We start from the raw sequence: 8,005 nt of genomic DNA on the forward strand, positions 1-8,005 counted from the left end.
CACCACAAAAACATATAAGGAGGCCTGAGGTCACACCCACCACACTCCAAGTTTAACCCCGTGCACAGCAAAACAGGGAAAACACCATTAACCACTTCAGCCCCCCTAGCTTAAACACCCTTAATGACCAGGCCACTTTTTACACTTCTGACCTACCCTAATTTCACCGTTTATTGCTCGGTCATGCAACTTACCACCCAAATGAATTTTACCTCCTTTTCTTCTCATTAATAGAGCATTCATTTGGTGGTATTTCATTGCTGCTGACATTTTTACTTTTTTTGTTATTAATCAAAATTTAACGATTTTTTGGCAAAAAAATGAAATTTTTCACTTTCAGTTGTAAAATTTTGCAAAAAAAAGACATACATATATACATTTTTCTCTAAATTTATTGTTCGACATGTCTTTGATAAAAAAAAAATGTTTGGGTAAAAAAAAAATGGTTTGGGTAAAAGTTATAGCGTTTACAAACTATGGTACAAAAATGTGAATTTCCGCTTTTTGAAGCAGCTGTGACTTTCTGAGCACCTTTCATGTTTCCTGAGGTTCTACAATGGCCAGACAGTACAAACACCGCACAAATGACCCCATTTCGGAAAGTAGACACCCTAAGGTATTCGCTGATGGGCATAGTGAGTTCATAGAACTTTTTATTTTTTGTTACAAGTTAGCGGAAAATTATGATTTTTTTTTTTTCTTACAAAGTCTCATACTCCACTAACTTGTGACAAAAAATAAAAACTTCTATGAACTCACTATGCCCATCAGCGAATACCTTGGGGTGTCTTCTTTCCAAAATGGGGTCACTTGTGGGGTAGTTATACTGCCCTGGCATTCTAGGGGCCCTAAAGTGTGGTAAGTAGTTTGAAATCAAAATCTGTAAAAAATGGCCGGTGAAATCCGAAAGGTGCTCTTTGGAATGTGAGCCCCTTTGCCCACCTAGGCTGCAAAAAAGTGTCACACATGTGGTATCTCCGTACTCAGGAGAAGTTGGGCAATGTGTTTTGGGGTGTCATTTTACATATACCCATGCTGGGTGAGATAAATATCTTGGTCAAATGCCAACTTTGTATAAAAAAATGGGAAAAGTTGTCTTTTGCCAAGATATTTCTCTCACCCAGCATGGGTATATGTAAAAAGACACCCCAAAACACATTCCCCAACTTCTCCTGAGTACGGTGAAACCACATGAGTGACACTTTTTTGCAGCCTAGGTGGGCAAAAAGGGCCCACATTCCAAAAAGCACCTTTCGGATTTCACCGGCCATTTTTTGCAGATTTTGATTTCAAACTACTTACCACACATTAGGGCCCCTAGAATGACAGGGCAGTATAACTACCCCACAAGTGACCCTATTTTGGAAAGAAGACACCCCAAGGTATTCCGTGAGGGGCATGGCGAGTTCCTAGAATTTTTTATTTTTTGTCACAAGTTAGCGGAAAATGGTGATTTTTTTTTTTGTTTTTTTCTTACAAAGTCTCATATTCCACTAACTTGTGACAAAAAATAAAAACTTCCATGAACTCACTATGCCCATCACGAAATACCTGGGGGTGTCTTCTTTCCAAAATGGGGTCACTTGTGGGGTAGTTATACTGCCCTGGCATTTTAGGGGCCCGAATGCGTGAGAAGTAGTTTGAAATCAAAATCTGTAAAAAATGGCTGGTGAAATCCGAAAGGTGCTCTTTGGAATGTGGGCCCCTTTGCCCACCTAGGCTGCAAAAAAGTGTCACACATCTGGTATCCCCGTACTCAGGAGAAGTTGGGCAATGTGTTTTGGGGTGTCATTTTACATATACCCATGCTGGGTGAGATAAATATCTCGGTCAAATGCCAACTTTGTATAAAAAAATGGGAAAAGTTGTCTTTTGCCAAGATATTTCTCTCACCCAGCATGGGTATATGTAAAAAGACACCCCAAAACACATTCCCCAACTTCTCCTGAGTACGGGGATACCAGATGTGCACCTTTCGATTTTCACCGGCCATTTTTTACAGATTTTGATTTCAAACCCCTCCCCCTAAAATGCCAGGGCAGTATAACTACCCCACAAGTGACCCCATTTTGGAAAGAAGACACCCCAAGGTATTTCATGATGTGCATAGTGAGTTCATGGAAGTTTTTATATTTTGTCACAAGTTAGTGGAATATGAGACTTTGTAAGGAAAAAAAATTAATAAAAAATCATCATTTTCCGCTAACTTGTGACAGAAAATAAAAAATTCTAGGAACTCGCCATGCCCCTCACGGAATACCTTGGGGTGTCTTCTTTCCAAAATGGGGTCACTTGTGGTGTAGTTATACTGCCCTGGCATTCTAGGGGCCCTAATGTGTGGTAAGTAGGTAAATGACCTGTGAAATCCGAAAGGTGCTCTTTGGAATGTGGGCCCCTTTGCCCACCTAGGCTGCAAAAAAGTGTCACACATGTGGTATCGCCGTATTCAGGAGAAGTTGGGAAATGTGTTTTGGGGTGTCTTTTTACATATACTCATGCTGGGCGAGAGAAATATCTCGGCAAAAGACAACTTTTCCCATTTTTTATACAAAGTTGGCATTTGACCAAGATAATTATCTCACCCAGCATGGGTATATGTAAAATGACACCCCAAAACACATTGCCCAACTTCTCCTGAGTAGCGCGATACCAGATGTGTGACACTTTTTTGCAGCCTAGGTGTGCAAAGGGGCCCACATTCCTTTTATCAGGGCATTTTTAGACATTTGGATCCCAGACTTCTTCTCACGCTTTAGGGCCCCTAAAAAGCCAGGGCAGTATAAATACCCCACATGTGACCCCATTTTGGAAAGAAGACACCCCAAGGTATTCAATGAGGGGCATGGCGAGTTCATAGAATTTTTTTTTTGCACAAGTTAGCGGAAATAGATTTTTTATTTTTTTTTCTCACTGAATACAGAATGCATAGTAAAACAGCGCTGGAGGGGTTAAAATAAATAAATAATCATTTAACTCACGTTAATCCACTTGATCGCGTAGCCCGGCATCTCCGTCTGTCTCTTTTACTGACTAGGACCTGTGGTGAGCATTAATTATAGTTCAAGGACCTGTGATGACGTCACTCCGGTCATCACATGGTACATCACATGATCTTTTACCATGGTGATTCACCATGGTAAAAGATCATGTGACGTACCATGTGATGACCGGAGTGACGTCATCACAGGTCCTTGAACTATAATTAATGCTCACCACAGGTCCTAGTCAGTAAAAGAGACAGATGGAGATGCCGGGCTATGCGATCAAGTGGATTAAGGTGAGTTAAATGATTTTTTATTTTTTTAACCCCTCCAGCGCTGTTTTACTATACATTCTGTATTCAGAATGCTATTATTTTCCCTTATAACCATGTTATAAGGGAAAATAATACAATCCATAGAACACCAATCCCAAGCCCGAACTTCTGTGAAGAAGTTCGGGTTTGGGTACCAAACACGCACGATTTTTCTCACGCGAGTGCAAAACGCATTACAATGTTTTGCACTCGCGCGGAAAATTCGCAGGTGTTCCCGCAACGCATCCGCACATTTTTCCGCAACTCCTGTGTGAAAGAGGCCTTACAGGGGGGTGATCAATGACAGGGGGGTGATCAATGACAGGGGGGTGATCAGGGAGTCTATATGGGGTGATCACCCCCCTGTCATTGATCACCCCCCTGTAAGGCTCCATTCAGACGTTCGTATGTGTTTTGCGGATCCGATCCATGTATCAATGGATCCGTAAAAATCATACGGACGTCTGAATGGAGCCTTACAAGGGGGTGATCAATGACAGGGGGGTGATCAATGACAGGGGGGTGATCAGGGAGTCTATATGGGGTGATCACCCCCCTGTCATTGATCACCCCCCTGTAAGGCTCCATTCAGACGTCCATATGCGCTTTGCGGATCCGATCCATGTTTCAGTGGATCCGTAAAAATCATACGGACGTCTGAATGGAGCCTTACAGGGGGGTGATCAATGACAGGGGGGTGATCAGGGAGTCTATATGGGGTGATCAGGGGTTAATAAGGGGTTAATAGTTGACGTGGGGGGGTGTAGTGTAGTGTGGTGCTTGGTGCTACTTATTACTGAGCTACCTGTGTCCTCTGGTGGTCGATCCAAACAAAAGGGACCACCAGAGGACCAGGTAGCAGGTATATTAGACGCTGTTATCAAAACAGCGTCTAATATACCTGTTAGGGGTTAAAAAAATCGCATCTCCAGCCTGCCAGCGAACGATCACCGCTGGCAGGCTGGAGATCCACTCGCTCACCCTCCGATCCTGTGAACGCGAGCGTTCACAGTAAATCTCGCGTCTCGCGAGATGACGCATATATGCGTGACTCTGCACAGGGCTGCCGCCTCCGGAACGCGATCCTGTGTTAATCGGTCCGGAGGCGTTTAAACATTGCCGCGGGCAAATAAGTGAAGCCACGACCTTAACACAAGGTCGTGACACTCCCACCCCTCAAAGCCCCTCCCAACCAAAAAAAAAGGGGAAGTTGGTGGGACACAACAAACAATGGGAGGGGGGGTGGGGAATAAAAGGTCAGTGTCAGCATGTCCCTACTAGACTGCCGCCAGCAAGCCAGGACCATCACCTAGGTCCCTGGCTGCCAGACAGCTAAGCAGTCTGAAGTACATACTGGACACCGCGTCCGACTCAATAAACGCTCCCACTCCAGGTCGCTGCCAGCAGCCACTCCCCAACCAGCACACCGCCGGAACACCAAAGGAATGCTGCCAGCAGAGGGATGAGGGGGCACCAACACAGACAATGGTAAAACTGAATGGCAGGGAAAAAGCCACTCACCGCGCCGTTAACAGTGAACCCCCATAACGCTCTCCCTCTGGAGAACGCGCATGCACACCAAAAGGATGGCAATACATGCTGCACCCTCTTTCGAAGGTAGGGACACTGCAGAGCCGCTAGTTGTCATTATGTCCTTCAGACTGCTTAGCTGGCTGGCGGCCAGGGACCTAGGTGATGGTCCTGGCTTGCTGGTGGTAGTCTAGGAGGGACATGCTGACACTGACCTTTCATTCCCCACCAACTTCCCCTTTTTTCTGGTTGGGAGGGGCTTTGAGGGGTGGGAGTGTCACGACCTTATGTTAAGGTCGTGGCTTCATTTAGTTGCCTGCGGCAACATTTAATGGTGTTTTCCCTGCTTTGGTGTGCATGGGGTTAAACTTGTTGGAGTGTGGTGGGTGTGACCTCAGGCCTCCTTATATGTTGGTGTGGTGGAGACTGAGGTCAGTTTGAGTTTGCTTGTTGTCAGTCTGTGTTGGAGCTCTGCTCCCTAGCTGAATGTGTCATGCTGTGTGAGCCACCCTTAGTTGTCATTGTTTTTATTTGTGTCTGTTTCCTGTACCCTTCCTCTCTGGTTTTGTTGTACATCTAGTGTGGTGTGCCATGTCTGGTATTTGTGGTGTCGTTACCAGCATGGCTGCTTGACGTGTCACTTTTGGTGTGTGTATGTTGCACTGGAGGGGTTTAAGCAATATGCAAGACTGTGTGCTTCCCAGCCTGGAACCTCCATGCTTCTTGTAGCCACAGGGAGGTCCGGGTTGTTGTTGGTGCCGTCCTTCCATCTCGGCTGTGGCAGGTAAGAGTTGATAGCATTTGTGGTGTTGCTGTGCTATTTACCTGCCGTACTGTTTATAGTATTGCACCCTGCCAGCTACTGGGCCTCTGGAGACGCCTGTCATCCGTGTCCTGGATGAACAGGTGTTCTCTGCCCTGTCACCAGCTGTAGGGGAATGCAGGGATACTTAAACTTCTAGGCACGTGGGTATGAGTCCCCTTACCTTTCAAGGGGGCTCATACAGCTAGGAGACTAGGGTCTGTTGAGGGAAGTTTTAGGAGGTGACCAGCTCCCTTTTCCCTGCATTGCAGCCCAGTAGCAAAGGACATTGCGCGATGGGGGGGATTCCCCCACTCCCCGTCGTGACATACACACACCAAAAGTGACACGTCAAGCAGCCATGCTGGTAACAACACCACAAATACCAGACATGGCACACCACACTAGACGAACAACAAAACCAGAGAGGAAGGGTACAGGAAACAGACACAAATAATGACAACTAAGGGTGGCTCTCACAGCATGACACATTCAGCCAGGGAGCAGAGCTCCAACACAGACTGACAACAAGCAAACTCAAACTGACCTCAGTCTCCACCACACCAACATATAAGGAGGCCTGAGGTCACACCCACCACACCCCGTGCACACCAAAGCAGGGAAAACACCATTAAACTTTGCTACAGGCAACTAAATGAAGACACGACTAGAGTTGAGCGAACACCTGGATGTTCGGGTTCGAGAAGTTCGGCCGAACTTCCCGGAAATGTTCGGGTTCGGGATCCGAACCCGACCCGAACTTCGTCCAGAACCCCATTGAAGTCAATGGGGACCCGAACTTTTCGGCACTAAAAAGGCTGTAAAACAGCCCAGGAAAGAGCTAGAGGGCTGAAAAAGGCAGCAACATGTAGGTAAATCCCCTGCAAACAAATGTGGACAGGGAAATGAATAAAAATAAAAATAAAATATATAAAAATAAACCAATATCAATTGGAGAGAGGTCCCATAGCAGAGAATCTGGCTTCACGTTAGCAGAGAATCAGTCTTCATGCCATAGCAGAGAATCTGGCTTCACGTCACCCACCACTGTAACAGTCCATTATCATATATTTAGGCCCCGGCACCCAGGCAGAGGAGAGAGGTCCCGTAACAGAGAATCTGGCTTCATGTCAGCAGAGAATCAGTCTGCATGTCATAGCAGAGAATCAGGCTTTACGTCACCCAACACTGGAACAGTCCATTGTCAGATATTTAGGCCCAGGCACCCAGGCAGAGGAGAGAGGTCCCGTAACATAGAATCTGGCTTCATGTCAGCAGAGAATCAGTCTGCATGTCATAGCAGAGAATCAGGCTTCACGTCACCCACCACTGGAACAGGCCACTGTCACATATTTAGGCCCAGGCACCCAGGCAGAGGAGAGAGGTCCCATAACAGAGATTCAGGCTTCATGTCAGCAGAGAATCAGTCTTCATGTCATAGCAGAGAATCAGGCTTCACGTCACCCACCACTGGAACAGGCCACTGTCACATATTTAGGCCCAGGCACCCAGACAGAGGAGAAAGGTCCCGTAACAGAGAATCTGGCTTCATGTCAGCACAGAATCAGTCTTCATGTCATAGCAGAGAATCAGGCTTCACGTCACCCACCACTGGAACAGGCCACTGTCACACATTTAGGCCCTGGCACCCAGACAGAGGAGAGAGGTCCCGTAACAGAGAATCTGGCTTCATGTCAGCACAAAATCAGTCTTCATGTCATAGCAGAGAATCAGGCTTCACGTCACCCACCACTGGAACAGGCCACTGTCACATATTTAGGCCCAGGCACCCAGGCAGAGGAGAGAGGTCCCATAACAGAGATTCAGGCTTCATGTCAGCAGAGAATCAGTCTTCATGTCATAGCAGAGAATCAGGCTTCACGTCACCCACCACTGGAACAGGCCACTGTCACACATTTAGGCCCTGGCACCCAGACAGAGGAGAGAGGTCCCGTAACAGAGAATCTGGCTTCATGTCAGCACAGAATCAGTCTTCATGTCATAGCAGAGAATCAGGCTTCACGTCACCCACCACTGGAACAGGCCACTGTCACATATTTAGGCCCAGGCACCCAGGCAGAGGAGAGAGGTCCCATAACAGAGATTCAGGCTTCATGTCAGCAGAGAATCAGTCTTCATGTCATAGCAGAGAATCAGGCTTCACGTCACCCACCACTGGAACAGGCCACTGTCACACATTTAGGCCCCGGCACCCAGACAGAGGAGAGGTTCATTCAACTTTGGGTTGCCCCGCAATATAATGGTAAAATGAAAATAAAAATAGGATTGAATGAGGAAGTGCCCTGGAGTACAATAATATATTGTTAAGGGGAGGTAGTTAATGTCTAATCTGCACAAGGGATGGACAGGTCCTGTGG

This window comes from Bufo bufo, chromosome 2 (assembly GCF_905171765.1).
Source record: "Bufo bufo chromosome 2, aBufBuf1.1, whole genome shotgun sequence".
NCBI lineage: Eukaryota > Metazoa > Chordata > Amphibia > Anura > Bufonidae > Bufo > Bufo bufo.